The sequence below is a fragment of the Peromyscus maniculatus genome, chromosome 18 (assembly GCF_049852395.1).
Source record: "Peromyscus maniculatus bairdii isolate BWxNUB_F1_BW_parent chromosome 18, HU_Pman_BW_mat_3.1, whole genome shotgun sequence".
NCBI classification, from domain to species: Eukaryota; Metazoa; Chordata; class Mammalia; order Rodentia; family Cricetidae; genus Peromyscus; species Peromyscus maniculatus.
This window is the reverse complement of record NC_134869.1, coordinates 30,340,079-30,356,681: the sequence shown is the minus strand read 5'-3', so window position 1 is coordinate 30,356,681 and position 16,603 is coordinate 30,340,079.

Below are 16,603 nucleotides of genomic sequence, written 5' to 3'. Positions count from 1 at the left end.
ATCTACTCTGGTGACCAGATTAGTGAATACCCTAACTGTCATCATAGAGCCTTCATCTAGTAACTGATGGAAGCAGACACAGAGATCCATGGCTGGGAATCCAATCCATGAGAGAGAGGAGAGATTCTGTGGGCAGGGGATGTGGAGATCATGATGGGAAAATGTGCAGAGATGACCACCCACACTAGTGGAAACCCATGAACTGTGGACCAATAGCTGAAGAGCTCCGTTAGGACTGGACTGGGCCCTCTGGATACGCGAGACAGTTGTTTAACTTGACTGTTTGGGAGCTCCCAGACAGGGGGATTGGGATCCATCCCTGGTGCATGGGCGGGGCTTTTTGGAGCCCAGTGCCTAGGGTGTGACACCTTGCACAGCCTTTGGGGGGGGGGGGGTTGGCTTGGACCTGCTTCAGCTGAGTGTGTCAGGTTCTGCTGACTCCCCATGGGAGACCTTGACTTGAGGGAGGTGAGAATGGGGGTTGGTTGGCAGGGGGAAGCTGATGGGTGGAAAGAGGGGGGAATCTGTGGTTGGTATGTAAAGTGAATAGAAAATCTCTTAATAGTAAAAAAAAATAAGGAACTTGCTATAACTCCAACTTTATGTTATGACCTCAGCTTAGTTTTACGTGCTATAACCTCAACTTGGTGTTACATATCATGACCTCCACTTAATGTTACATGCAGTGACCTCAACTTAGTGTTACATGCTGTGACTTCAACTTCAGTGTTACACATTATGACCTCAACTTCAATGTTACATTCTATGACTTCAACTTCATTGTTACATGCTGTGTTACCTTGATATCAATACTAATCTGTATTCCAGAGAACAGTAGTAGCTGGGACCACTAGAGGCCTTAATAAGAATGTGGAATCAGAGGCCTTACCTCAGAATCTACGCTATTAGAATCATCATTTTAAGGAGACCCCCATGTGTTCAGTATTTGAGAAACACAGACTTAAAGTAGCTCTCTGAGAAAGCTTTATGCTCAACACAAAGAGTCCTATCTGGCTCCATAGTATCTGTGCATTCCAAATCTAGAGAGCTTGTAAACTTCATGGACTCAACACTCATCCTTGCCCTAAATGGACTCATGTCTTGCTTTATGCTTAGGATATCTGTGTCTAAAAAGACAAGACTAGACTCTTGTTAGGCACTACCAAAGAACAGATAGAAAAATGGCTAGAATTAGGTAGATACTATCCACCTTCAGCTGGTACATGTAGCAAACATTTCTCAAGACAGTTAATGAATTTGGGGTCTCAAACTACATGTTATAACCGTTGCCTCAGATTGAATGTGGTTATGTCTTTTTACTATAGAAGAACTAATTTAAGAATAAAACGTAATAATGGCCTGTAGTTGCTGTCTAATTTCTAAAAAGTAAGTATTACAACTTGGAAAAAATTTATTATTGGGTGTTTATATTGTTTGCTGAACTCTACATACCACATGCTGGGATTTTCCTGTTTGTCTTTTCATAATCATAATGGTAGCAAAAAAAAGTTGGCACTGAAATTTTCACAGAATTTATTAAGAAAATTGTGAGACAAAGTTCAAATTACCTTAAACATATGAAGTAGCATTTTTGCAAGTCTATGAAAAATGAATAAGGAAATTAGCTCTTGACTAATATGGTTATGGCATTAAAAACTGCATACTTCTCTCTTCATTTAAAAAAAAGGCAAAAATTAAATTACTATTCTTACTATGAAGCAAATGCCTGTATTTGTTCTTAGGCATACATTGTTTTTATTTGCCTGAGCAGTGAACATGTCCTTTTGTCTTCTTAGTCTTTAAATTTCTCTATTATTATCTGGGGTGTTGTGGAGTATACCACTGTTCACATGAGGTACATGTTGTCACCGAGAGGACAGCCTTTTTGAGTTGGTTCTCTCCTTTCATCTTTTTTGTGTGCTCCAGGAATCAAACTCAAGTCGATAGACCTGCATCTTCTGGGTGGGTGGCGAGCACCCTTACCCACTCAGCCATTCCACTATCCCCTATTCTCAGTCTTTCCTTTAACATTATGTAACAAACATCTTATTTGGCCTTGTACTGCCATTATGGTTACAATTTTAATGCATCCATAAGGAGGTCCATCTTAATGAAATATATTCTCCTTAGCCAGCGTTTCATTTCCAGACTTGAAGTAAGTCACTTTAAACTTCTTCCTATCAATATCTAAGATGGTTGTGAGTGCCTTTTGGCCTAAAGCATTATTTTTTTTCCTACTATTTAGGTTCCCAGTAGCATATATTCCTATGAGTTACATTTTCTATATTAAGTAAAAGCTCCTCCACTCTCCAAAAAACAACCTTTGAAACTGAAACTTATTTATTGGCTCTGCTCGTCTTGTGAAGATATTGGTAGTTGAAAACAAGATCCAAAAACATTCTATGATGATGAATTTCAATCCCTTCATAGTCTCCTATCTAGATATTTATGCATAAAACATCAGGAAATATAAAGAACTGATCTGGTAATGGCTTAAGAAGCAATCGGTTACATAAGTCTTCTACATACATTATTTCAAATATCTTCCATAAGATGCACAAATGACCACTCACCAGGATGCATATACTGCTTTCTAGCTGCCCCATATAACTAAAAGAAAGCCCATGAAATATTGGGAACTCTTTTCTCCATCCCAAAGAAACTACTTCTAAACGAGAATATGCAAAAGGCATAGAGTTCCACTGAAATTATGAATGATTCAAAAACCTAATTTAAACAGATAGCATAATAAAAAATTGCCTTGCTCACTTGTATAAAGTAATAGATGTCAAAATGGCCACCTTGACAGCAATAGAAAAATGTGGCCACTTTCTTTACAGATTTCACAGAGCCCCTCAGAATTTCCATTCTGTTGGCCTCATATGCAGCCCTAGGGTGTTATAGAAGCCCTTCCTGGCAAGCAGGAACATGTCATTTTTATTGACAGTGTTGAAGGTCTTATTCTAACTGGCCATCCCAATCACCATAGAAGCTTATTATATGTTAACAAATTCATAAGCAACTCTCTGAAGAATCGTCTCAAATGTCCCAGGCTGTTTAAACAATTTTAGAGGTGACTCCAATTGTAGATTTCTATTACATACATGCATATCATTCATACACAGTGTCCTTGGCAACAGCTCAATATTTAAAAGCTTTTAAATGTTCAAATGGCATGGTGAATTATAAGAATAATGCCAACTAGATATTTATTGGGTGCCTCCTCTATGATAGGCACTACTCTAAGCACTCTACATTTTTAAACTTTTATGACTCTTAAAACAACCCTAAGAGGAAGGGACGATATTATTTCTATTGCTTTACTGAAGAGGAGGTTGAGGTATACACATGTCAAGCAACTTGCTCCAAATAAATATAGGTATAGAGAAAGCTATAAAATTAAAAAAAAAAAAACTAGTGTCAAAGTCAAGCCCTCTCGCCTGAAAAATCTAACCATTTAGCTATTAAAGATGCTGTTTTACCCTTAGTTATTTGAATGCTTTCTGTAATGTTCTTCTGACCTTTTCAGTTTTTCTTTGAGAAACACAAGGTTTCACTGGACACATAATACTAGAGAACATAAGCAATCAAAAATGCTCTCATGTCCTTTCTCTAAATAAATATAACTCATGATTTTCCAAGAAGATAGAACTGTTTTGTAGATGAATAGGACATTTGCAATTTTTTACACAAACCATTAAAATATCTCATTAAAATGAAAGAAAAGGTATAAACTAAAATCACTTATAAATTTTGAATTTCTGCCTAACATTATAGATATTTGCTTTAATTTTTGTATTAGAAAACTGAAAGTTAAAATCATTTCTTCCAAAACTACTTAGATTAAATCTTTAAGATTCAAAAGCTGGGAGGTGGCACACACCTTTAATCCTAGCACTCCTAAGGCAGAGGCAAGCAGATCTTTGAGTTCCAGGGCAGCCTGGTCTACAGAGCAAGTTCCAGGACAGCCAGGGCTACACAGAGAAACTTTGTCTTGAAAAACCAAAACAACAAACAAACAAAAAAACTTTGAAGGTTATAAAACTATAAATAAATAAATAAATAAATAAATAAATAAATAAATAAATAAATAAATAAATAAATACGATTACAATATTCGGAAAGTTCATTCAATGATCTAATTGACACAATGGAAAACCCATTCTCATTCCCTCTTTTTATCAGTAGGAGTGACTATAAATACTCTGACTTCACTGTCAATCCTCTTGGTGATCAGATTTAAAGAATAAGATTAGGCTTTGAGGATAACCAGACTATAACCCACCGCTCTACAGAAGCTAGCTAACAAGGAGGACCCAAAGAGGGACACATGGATCACCCTGTGAAGGAGAAATAGATGAGATCTCCATGAGCAAACTGGGGGTTAAGGGGAGCAGTGGAGAGTAGGGAATGGAGGATGAGAACATAAGGGAATGGGATATTTGAGCTGGAACAGGGACAGAGTGGGAGAGCAAGGAAGGAGATACCATGATAGATGGAGACAACATGGGAATAAGGAGAAACAGGGTGCTAGGGAAGTTCCCAAGTACCCACAAGAATGACCCTGGCTCAGACTACTAGCAATAGTGGAGAGGGAGCCTGAACTGGCCTACTCCGGTAATCAGATTGGTGAATACCCTAACTGTCATCATAGAGCTTTCATCTAGGAACTGATGGAAGGAGATGCAGAGATCCACAGCCAGGTGCCATGCAAAGCTCCAGGAGTCCAACCCATGTGTGAGAGGAGGGACTCTATGAGCAAGGGACATCTAGATCATGATGGGGAAATGTACAGAGACAACCAAACCAAACTAGTGAGAACTCATGAACTGTGGACCAACACCTGTGGAGCCTCCACAGGACTGGACTAGGCCCTCTGCATAGGTGAGACAGTTGTTTAGCTTGAAATGTTTCAGGGTGGGGGGCTGGCAGCGGGATCAGGATCTGTCCCTGGTGCGTAAGCCAGCTTTTTGGAGCCCAGTGCCTATGATGGGACACCTTGTGCAGCCTTGGTGCCGTGAGGGGAGGGGCTTGGACTTGCCCAACTGAATGTACCAGGCTCTGCTGCCCCCCATGGGAGAACTTGCCTTGGAAGAAGTGGGAATGGGGGGTTGGGTTGCAGGGGAGAAGCTGGGAGGCAGGAGGAGGGAAGAGAGGGGGATCTGTGGTTGGTATATAAAATAGAAAATGTCTTAATAATAAAAAGAAGGGGAAAAAAGATTAGGCTTTGAACCTTTTCAGATTCTTAATAACATCCTCTCCAAAAGAGGATTCCATGACTTTGAATCTTCCCACCACCACTCACAAGCCCAAGTCTTGTGAGAAGTTCCCCTGGATTCTCCTTTATAGGATCGGCTTCTAGTTTCTCTGGAGTGTTTTGGTGTTTTTTGGGTTTGTTTTTTTTTTCAGCCTCCAGAAGGGAAATAAGTCGAATATAAACCATGGCTGTGCTTCTCTGGCTCTTTGATGAGCTATGTCTGTGTCTAGTGTGACATAAAATAGCACTAACGCACAGTGTTTGCAGGGGGAGGCGACCTCCACATACTAATTTGGATATACCCGATTTAGCAAACTGTTTAGGTGTTCAAATGTACTAGTCAGTTAAGGATCACAGCACACACATAATAATTGCTTACACATTTAAAAGTTATTCCCATGGAAATACAATTGAACGGAGTCTATGAAGCTCACTCCGTAAAAAGGATGAGAAAGGAAAATGAGAAAACAAGTCTTGGCTGCTGAAGAACCCCGACAGAAGGAACCTGTGGAGAAACGCACAGAAGCAAAGCGCACAGACCAGGGTGTAGCATCACCAGGAAGACAGTCTCAAGGCCTGGGGAGTGACCACCTGATTGAAGCATCTGAGAGACCAAAACCAACTGACCAATTCAAAATTCATCACTGGTCCTTTTTCTCGTGTTTTTAGAAGTAGATGCCAGATTAAGCAGATGAGGTGTTAAGTATGATGGTTCTAATGATTAAAAGTGACAGTTTCAAGAATGAAACTGATGTATCTTGAATTCTAATTTTGTCCCTTATTAGATGTGTAACATTAGTCAGACTTCTTAACTTGTTTATAACTATTGCAGACCTACTAAGTAGGGGAAACATAGGGCTATGAAAAAGAGAGATCTGTTATTAAGAATTCTTGCATATAGAAGCCAGGCAGTAGTGGCACACACCTTTAATCCCAGCACTAGGGAGGCAGAGCCAGGCAGATCTCTGTGAGTTTGAGGCCAGCCTGGTCTACAGAGTGAGATCCAGGACAGGCACCAAAACTACACAGGGAAAGCCTGTCTGGAAAAACAAAACAACAAAAAAAAGAATTCTTGCATGTAGAAATCTCAAAATATTAAATAAGCAACAATCATCACATAAACATAAAACAGCATGGCAACAACGTGGGTTTGGAAGTTTACTAATCCAAATACTGAGTGTGGAGACAACCGGAGAGGTTGATGAGTTTTGATAGTAAGGATCTTTAATGTCCTTGTGAAAGAGGTAGACTTCTTTTCAAGCCATGAGGATTCATTCAGGAAATCTTGGATTATTGTCCTAAAATCGGCATGTTTAAAATGGAATGTTCCTGTCAATTCTACCTTTCCTCTCTTTCTTTCTGTGAAAGGAAATTTCCGTCTAAACCCAGAAATCATTCTACAAGTCTCCCATGAATCATTAAATCTGGTTCACTCTGCTTGCTCCATGTCTCTTGACTTCCACTCATGTCTAATCCTATCCTAAATTTCTAAATCCAAGGCATCCAAATGATAATTTTGTGTTCTTTGGCATCTGGCTCCTAATCCTGCCTATCTACTGACATCCTATTTCCTTATAAGGAAGCCCGATAGTGCTTTTAATATTTTACTGTATAAAATCGTTGGTTTAATTATGACATTTTCATTCTTATAGAATCATTGTACCTCCTCCCACTGATTCAATTCCTCCTCTGTATTAGAAAAACTCCCCCGTTTTTTTTTTTTTTGCATCACACATTGTGTGTGTATGCATGCATGTGTGTGTCTGTCTAGATTACACAAGAGGAAACATGGTATGCGGCATGTTTTTCATTTTTCTTTATTAAGAAACTTTCTACTCACTCCACATACTATCCACAGATCCCCCTCCTCCCTTCTCCCACCCCCAGCCCTCTTTCCCAAGCCACCCCACATGCCCACATCCCCCAAATCGAGGTCTCCCATGGGGAGTCAGCAGAGCCAGGCACACTGAGCCTAGGCAGGTCACACCACAGGCACCGGATTCCAGAAGCCTGGGTATGCAGCATTTTTCTAACCTCTCCTATTAACTTGTTCCTCCCTCTTCCATCCCTTTAAGAGTCTTTAGATCCTTTCATCCCCCAATAAAATTCCTCTTCTACTTTCATTTCATACTGATGAGTAGATGGATGGATCGATAGATAGTGGATAGATACATGACAGATGTTTTAAATCTAGATTCCTCATATGAGAAAAAAAAATGTGTGAAAGCCTGAAGTGTAACATTCAAATCCCCTACAGTGCTGGCTACTTCATCAGCGTAATCTTTTGCTGTGCTCTATCTAAGGAGATTTTTCAAATTACCCAGAAAATTTTAATCATTGTTACCGCCATCTGGATTTTGTTCTGATTCCTGTTCCAAAAAAGGCTAACGTCCCTTTCTCTTGCTGTCAACACTTTCCTGTGCTGTCCTCAATATTTCTTACCCTTCCTACGCTTTTGGACCACTTTATTTTTATTATGTTTCCACAATACTCTATGCAGTGCACTTTAGTGCACTTAATTTAAAAACCTTCGTGTTCGACCCGGGAAGGCAGAACATATGGGATATTATCTGTCCTCTGCCTGGTAGTGACAGCATTCAGAATATGCTCGTGGGAAAGGAAGGACATGAACACACTTGGCCCTTTATGGAAATGAAAAATTAGCCCATCCTCTGAAAGAGAAGAATGTCAGGTAGATTACATCATGACATACTATGTAGGTTTCCATTTATTTACATTTTAATGCCCCTCAAGGCTTCTTACTGGCTCTAGGAAAGGTAACACTCTTCCTCAGAAACTGTAATGTTCTGTCCACAATGAGAAGCGGAAACACAAATGCAAGCCACTAGATTTCCTCATCATACCTAAGCAACAGCTACAACTCCTGAACTAAATAGAGACATCTTCAGCTGTGATGACTTCCTGGCACCCTCGCATAGCTCCCAAGACAATGAGAAATGGGCAGCTAGGCTCTGTTCCATTGAGATAAAGGAAAGTGACTGTCACAGAGGTCTGCTCCCAGGTACTCCAACAGACAGGAGGCAGAGAAGGCTGTCATAGCTTTTCACAGAGCCGAGGAGTCAATTAGTCACAAATTAGCTGAGGAGACACTGATGCCGCTTGGCTTGCGGAAGGACTATAATGACGCTTAATGACACCGTTCGCAGAAATGTGCCTCACTAATCATCTCTGTTTGGATATAACTAATGGCTTATTTAATCAAGGGTGGGAAAGGACAACTCTGCCCTAGCTGGACTGTTCTCAAGTGGGCAATGGAGAAATTGGGACTGTACATAACCATCCAAGTTTTCCAACCACTTGTACCTCTGGCTGTACGTGTCCAATCACACATCACTCATAGTATAGAGGTGAAGGTGATGGGCTCAAGTCACAAGCGGAGGAAAGAGGGAAGGACATTTCTATATATAGGGCAAGGAAAGGACCTTGCCAGGAGGGCTTCTCTGGCTAAGGGCTCTACAACTCTTTAGTTTCTTGGGGAAAAGAGCTGAGAGAAAATTCCTGCATGCCAGAGTAGAGTGGTACATTGGAAGATGGGTATTCCAATCAAGCAGGATTATACTTTGGCATCATCTGCCTCTTGAGGCTTTCTTTTGTTTTGTTTTTCTCTGGTGCACTCTAGAAGAGGTAGGGAAAGCAGTGTAAAATCCCTGCTTCGGTCTTTCTTTGCCCCAGTGCTTTAGGCAGAGAGTTAATAGACGCTTGCACATTTAAATCCTCTGGGTGAAACAGTCTCTTCCATTTCTACTTAATGCCTTCACAGTCTCCAGGCTAATGGACTTTGAGTCCTGTGCAAAGGATTTCCTGATGTTCCACTTCCACATTGTCCATCACACTAGAGGAATAAGAACATCATCTATCACATCCCATGGTAGTTTGGGGGTTGACTGTTCCTCGAAGGCCTGTGTTGTTAGCAGGTACCCACTATAATTCTGTCAGCAGGTGGTTGAATCCATAAGACCTATAGCTAAGCATAAAATCTTTGTATATCTGGGAATGTGTCCTTGGAAAATCATGGACCCCTGACACTGTTCATGCTTTTTGCTTTGTGGTCAAGAGCTAAATGGTTTTGTTTACCAAAAGTTCAAAGCAGTGGGGCCATTTAAATCATACCCAGGAACTCCAAAACTGTGAGCCAAAATAAACCTTTTATCTGTATATGTTACTTACTTTGGGTAGTTCATTATAACAATGAAAGTTAATAGACCTTTCTGAGAACTCATTGGCTTACATAAACAGTGTCCTGTCAAGGCTCACTTTCATATCAAGTTTACATCTCCACATTCTGACAGGGACCCTTGTCCAGTCTCACACATTTGTTTAACATTTACTGAACTATACAGATTAAAATAAAGCAAACCCGCTTTTATAGCTAGAGTTTTCCTGGTCCTGCCTGGCCCACGGTCAGGACAAATCTCTCTCACCCCCCAGTCCCACAGCCACTCGGACCCAATCAAACACACAGAGACTTATTTATAAACTGTATGGCCATGGCAGGCTTCTTGCTAACTGTTCTTATATCTTAAATTAACCATTTCTATTAATCTATAAGTTGCCACGAATCTTAACATCTGCTTCTCATCATGGCGGCTGGCAGTGTCTCTCTGCCTCAGCCTCAGCCTCCACTTCCAGAATTCTCCTCTCTCCTTGTCCTGCCTACACTTCCTGCCTGGCTGCTGGCCAATCAGCACTTTATTTATCAATCCATCATCCACAGCACTTCCCCTTTTCTTTTTGAAATCACCTTAATGTACTTCCCAGAGAAGAAGACAAGCAAAGCAGTTGACCTGGAAGATGGGCATGCTGATGCACAGGCAAGCTGCTTCTGTGCTGTGGACTTTTAACTATCCATCAGTACTCTTCTCAGGCAATGCTTTCACATGATTAAGTTATATCTAATGGAAATGAAACTGTCTCTAGAAGAAAATGAAAGAGAAAAATCTTTTGTGTCTTCTGATTTTACAAATATCTGTTAGACTACAAAAATCATGATAAAAAAAAACTGAAAGTGGCTGGACAGGGTGGTACATACCTTTAATCTCAGCATGGGAGAGGTAGAGGCAAATATATCTCTGTGAGTTCAGGCCAACCTGGTCTACATAGTGAGTTCTAGGCCAACCAGGGCAAGAGTGAGAACCTCTTAAAAAATAACTGAAGACGTCTGCTCTTTAACAGGCCCTAGACAAAGAAAAACATAGGCCACAGATTAGTTTTAAAAAATATTGAAAAGTGAGGCTGGTAAAATGGCTCAATGGTTAAGAGTACTTGCTCTTACAGAAAACCTAGTTTAGTTCCCAGCACCCACAAATTGGTTCATAGCCATCCATTACTCCAGTTCCAGGGGATTGAACATCCTCTTCTGGCCTCTGTCAGCACCAGGCTTGCACATGGTGCACATACACATATGTAGGCAAAACATTCCTACACAAGATAAATAAATCTAAAGAAATTTAAATATTGCAAAGCACACACGAGAGAAATTATAAGTAATATTTTGTTTCTAATGCTAAATTACCCTACTCAGGAGTTCAGCCTCAGGATTGGCTTCCCCAACCCCAAATAAAAGATGTTCGTATACAGTCTAAATACAGAAGGAACAGATGCATTGGCTCACTGTCTTGCAGGATTTGTGTGCTATTTAGAAATTGGATTGCTTTGACGAATTACTTGTTAGCCAGGAAAAGCATTAAGGGATTATTTGTCTATCGTGATTTTAAACTTTTCCCTAATGATAAACTCATTTTGAAATAAGAAGGCAGCCAAAGTAGTTTTACTTGGAGAGATATTATTTCATTCATGTCAGAAACACCAAAAGCATGAAAAGAAAGTACACATACTCCAGTTTTCAATTTTGTTATTTAAGTCTTATGAGTAACAGAACCAAACAATTTTAATCCTAAATAGTACATATTTCAGAATTCCCTTGAAATGCCTGTTGTTTTAAAGACTTGCAGTCTCCTATGGGTGTGGCTGTTTTAAATCTCACCCTGCATTTGGAATCTCCACTTCCCAGTTCACTCTAAAACCTACTTTGGTGCTGTTTGAGGATGTTGCTAAATGGTGCTGCCCTAGTTACTTGTTCATGTATCCCACATTTTCCTACTGCACCGTAGCACATTTTACTCTGAGGGGCCACTAGATTATATCAAGAAGTTCTTTGCAAATAAGTGGTATTTTTTTTTCAAAAATACAAAGAAGGGCTTAAATCTTCAGATAATGTTTTTTTCATCTGTCAATGAAACCAATGCTTATTTTCAATGAGTTTCTGTGAAACTATCAAATTGAATGAATTATCTCTTGCCTTTATATATTTTCAGAGTATTGGCATTTTGATAGTTTCTGTATACTGAGGAATTTCATTCACCTATATATGCATGTTTATGTATATATTTAAATATGTAATATATATTATATATAATATATTATATATATATATATATATATATATATATATATATATCACCCCCAAATCAATAAACTGAATGTATGGTTTAGCACACATTTTTCTTGGATATGTATAATTACTTACTATTTCTACATGAGGGCTGTTCAACTGTTTGTTTTGAACTCCTGATGTACAACACACTCTTTGCTGCCCATATGACAGTATTTAGATCAATTGCATTGAATAATATAGAAAATGCAGTATCCCAGACACACGAGACAAACCTTCTGGGATCAATGTCCACATGGCTCCTGTGTTGTGCAGGACAGATTTCAGTAAGTACATCTTGAGAACAGTGCTAAAGTCACGGTGGTCTAGGTCAAAGTCAGAAAGCTTTTCTCAGAGAGCTTGATGACAAGAATTAGGGTTTATAGTCCAACAAGCGAAACAGAGGCTATTGCAGGATACATTTATCTCCATCTCAAAAACAGACCCATCCAAAGACAGAAAAGCCACCGCAAACTCAAAGAGCATAAGCAGGCAGCTGACTGAATTTGAGTTCTAGTACAAGCAGCCCTTAGGCAAATCATCTCATTGTTATCTGTTCAATGTGTCTTTGGTGAGAAGGGCCATCTTCAAAATGCTGCTGTAACTATTAACTATAGAGTTACCAAGAAGACATCATATTCCAATCCTCATGGCTGGAAACTGAACAGAAAAGACATGACAAAAGTTACAGAATGAAGCAATTGTAATTTCATGGATACAATGAGGAAATATACTGGATGCTGTATAAAAGAAGTAAAGGACCCAAAACTGATCTAAAGGGTAATTTGATGCTAAAAATAATTTTCAACTACTATTACTTGACTATGTGGCTATTTCAATTTCTTATTGTTTCTAGCTTCATGTTCAAATATATGCCATTCTTATATGCCATCTTGGTATCATATATCATATATGCATATATAACAATATGATTGATTGGAAATATTTGATTTTCTGTTTTCCTCTGCCTACAATTTTTATAAAAAATGTAAATACATAAATTATTTTTATAAATACAAAATTTCTTATATTTTATAAATACAAAAATAAATACAAAAAAATTGCTGCTAAAATAATCCTAGTTTCTTATCAATTGCTTATGTCAAACTCCAAATTTAGATCCTCATTAAACAAAATAATGTGAATACAAATACAGCTACCTAACTTTGACATGTTCTTTTCTGAAGCCATGACTTCCTTTTAATTATTAATTCTCAGTAGGCATAAACAAGGCAAAACAAAATAAAAATATGTCCCAATTTTTCCATATATTGGCAATGTGCCTCAAGATTTATTTTTAATGTTTCATTTATTTATCTGTCTATCTATCTATCTATCTATCTATCTATCTATCTATCTATCTATCTATCTATCTATTTATTTGAGACAGGGTTTCTCTATGGTATTTTGGTGCCTGACCTGGATCTTGCTTTGTAGACCAGGCTGGCCTTGAACTCACAGAGATCCGCCTGGCTCTGCCTCTCAAGTGCTGGGATTAAAGTGTGTGCCACCACCACCTGGCATGCCTAAGATTATAATTTATTTTCTCTGTATTTTTATTTTTAATGAGTATTGACGTTTGGCCTGCATGTCTGTGTGAGGAAACTGGATAAGCTGGAACTGGAGTTACTAACAATTGTGAGCTACAAGGTGGGTGCTGGGAACTGAACCTCGGTCTTCTGGGAGAGCAACCAATGCTCTTAACCACTGAGCTACCTCTCTAGCCTCCTCTAATTTATTCTGAAGCCTATTTTACATTTTCCATTTCATTTTACTGTTGTTTTTTTAAATTATTGTTGGTTCCAAAACAGTTAACATAAATCTAAATGCTTGAACACTGATCTTGTTATCTCCCACACCAAGAGACAAATCAGATGGTGGTGTTTAACGACTATCTCATGTGTCATACATGTGCCTATTTTAAGAAACCCAAATTACTTAATTGTAGCTAGAGTTTTCCTGCCTGGCCCAGTCAGGACAAATCTCTCTCACCCGCCAGTCCCACAGCCGCTCAGACCCAACTAAGTAAACACAGAGACTTATATTGCTTATAAACTGTATGGCCGTGGCAGGCTTCTTGCTAACTGTTCTTATATCTTAAATTAACCCATTTCTATAAATCTATACCTTGCCACATTGCTCTTGTCTTGCTGGCATCTTCACATGCGGCCTGTCATGGTGGCGGCTGGCAGTATCTCTGATTCAGCCTTCCACTTCCCAGAATTCTTCTCTTCCTTGTCCCACCTATACTTCCTCCTGCCTGACTACTGGCCAATCAGTGTTTTATTTACTAACCAATCAGAGCAACACATTTGCCATACAGAACATTCCACAGCACTTAATATTACTGATTATACATTGGCATGAAGCTAGCTAGCATAGAGAAGATAAATTTCCCAAGGTCTTGACATTGGGTTTTGATTTTTTGGTTTCACTAAAATTGCTCCTGCTGACTTGGGTTTGCTTTGCTCTTTATGGTGACAAATTAAGTGTACCAAGAAATTAGAATCTGACGTGCCTGTCATGGCTTCTCAGAACAATGAATGCTGGTACAGTGCCAAGAACATTGAAGGTTAAAACCCAAAGAAAAAAAATTAATGCCTGAACCCATCAAGGAAAGAGTATCCCACCTCTGAATCCCTGGCCACAACACTGTTTTTCTTTCTACCATCTGCAGAATTTGCAGCCCACAGCTGGTGCTATTCGTTATCGTAACTCTTTGTGTATACATCAAAATTTCTGGAACCTTCAAATTAAATGTCCCTATGTTCATTTTAATTATGAAAGGAGAAGAGTTACACTTGCCTAGTTCTCAGACTTCCTCCATAGTTAAGTTCTCAATGTCTCTGAAGTGGAGCCCTGAAGGATACTGATAGTTGGCATACATTTTCCAAGTGGACCAAAACCATGTGAACATCCAGTGGAGATCTGTGGATGAGTTCGTCCCAGGCTTCCTGCACATAAGGATCTCTTCCATTCCCAGGAAGGAGCTTGGCTCTGGCATGTTCACACAAAGCCATCACCACCTTTCCAAAGGTTTCCATTTGTGAGAACCTGACCCTAAGCATTTACACTGAATTGGGTTGAGGTTGAAGGGGCACATGTCTGCTTCTGGGGATGAGACATAGGTGATCGTAAAAGACATACCTCAGGGGCATAAATGGACATTTAAAAATAACAAAAGCACATAAGAATAAAAGTTCTAAATTTTTCACTTATAACTAAGGAAAGACTTGTGTCTTTTTAAATAAAGTGTGTTAAAAAGAATATGCATCTATCTATCTATCTATCTATCTATCTATCTATACAGACACATATATAAAAAATATATTATATATATATATATATATATATATATATATATATATATATATATATATATAGTGTGTGTGTGTGTGTGTTTCTAGTTTGTGTTTTGTCACAGCTTCTAATGGAGCCCAGGATATCTTGGACTTACTATGTAGCTAAGGCTAGCCTTGATCTCCTGATCATACTGCTTCAGGCTTCCAGTACTAGGATCATGGGTGAGTGCTACTACAGTGGCTGAATTTCTAAATATTTTAAAATGTTTAAATACTTGAGAAATTTAAAGACAGTCCTGCCATGATACAGTGTGGGCTGGCCTCAAACTCACTAGCCTCTTGCTCAGCTTGAGTGCTGGGGTCACAGGCATATACCTATTGTTTTTAAAAAAATCTCTCAATCATTTGATTTGATTTTATCAATAAAGACTCAGGAGCCAGATGCTGGGGTGAAAGCCCACTAGTTCAGAAAGGCAGAGAAAGCACCCAGCTGACCTTTCTCCATTCAGCTGATGAGTCTCAGAAAACTCCTCTTTCTCCTATGCTGTCTCAAACAAGACTCCTCAAACTCAATGTCCTTCCCTTCTACTTCCTGTGCATCTCTCTCCCTCCATCCTCCTGACTCCCTCTTACTCTCTTGTTTTTTCTTAATCATTCTATGTTCACTTCCTATCAACTGGTTTCTTGCTCCACCTCTTGACCTGTGGTTGACTTTATTTACTGTTGACAATATTCAAGCAGAAAGCTCTTGGATTAGAGGTGTGTGCTAGGGCTGAGCCTCACCACAGCTAGAAACAGGTTTTTCCAGTAAATAACACAATCTTGGGGTTCACAGTATGATCAATATCCTGCAACATACACCAGTAGGTCTGGCTTTAAACATCAACAGAATGTTTGCAAACTTAAATTCCACATGTAGTTTTGTCCTTCTAAATTCTGAATGCAGGGTTATCAACTGAAGGAAAGATCTAAATAGATAAATTATGTTCAAATATCCGTACGTGAGCAAAAAATACTTAATGGCATGTTAATTTAATTAGCTCACCCCATGGTGTTCAATGCTTCAAAGGCACAAAGTATATTACAAATATACCTTCAAACTGGGGATGATTTTAGAGTTACAGAAAGGTAGCAAAAGGAGAAGTCCCACACATGTCTTATTTCAGTTTCCTCATCACATCTCACATTCCTTGGATGCCTTTGTAAACGCTAAGGAAGCTGTGTTGGAATATTAAAGTTAGCTCAAGACTTCAGTTTCACTGGTCTCCCAGTAATGTCTTTTGCGTGTAACAGTCTAATTGAGAATCCTACATTGTACACAGTTTTCTCAATGTTTTTTAAATTGATCTTTTGTGAAGTTCTACAGTTCTTAATTCACAATCCTGTTTTTGCTTCCATCTAAGCATTTAATGCAGCTGTGTCCTTTGGAGAATTGCTTCTGAGTGCCAATGTGCCGTGTTTCTCACACTCCCCACTCCCAGGCAGATCTCTAAAGACAACTTGTTTCTTATTTATGACACTATATATTAAAGAAGTGAAAATATTCAATATAATGCCTATTCTGTGCAGATTCCATGAACTCTAACGAGAACA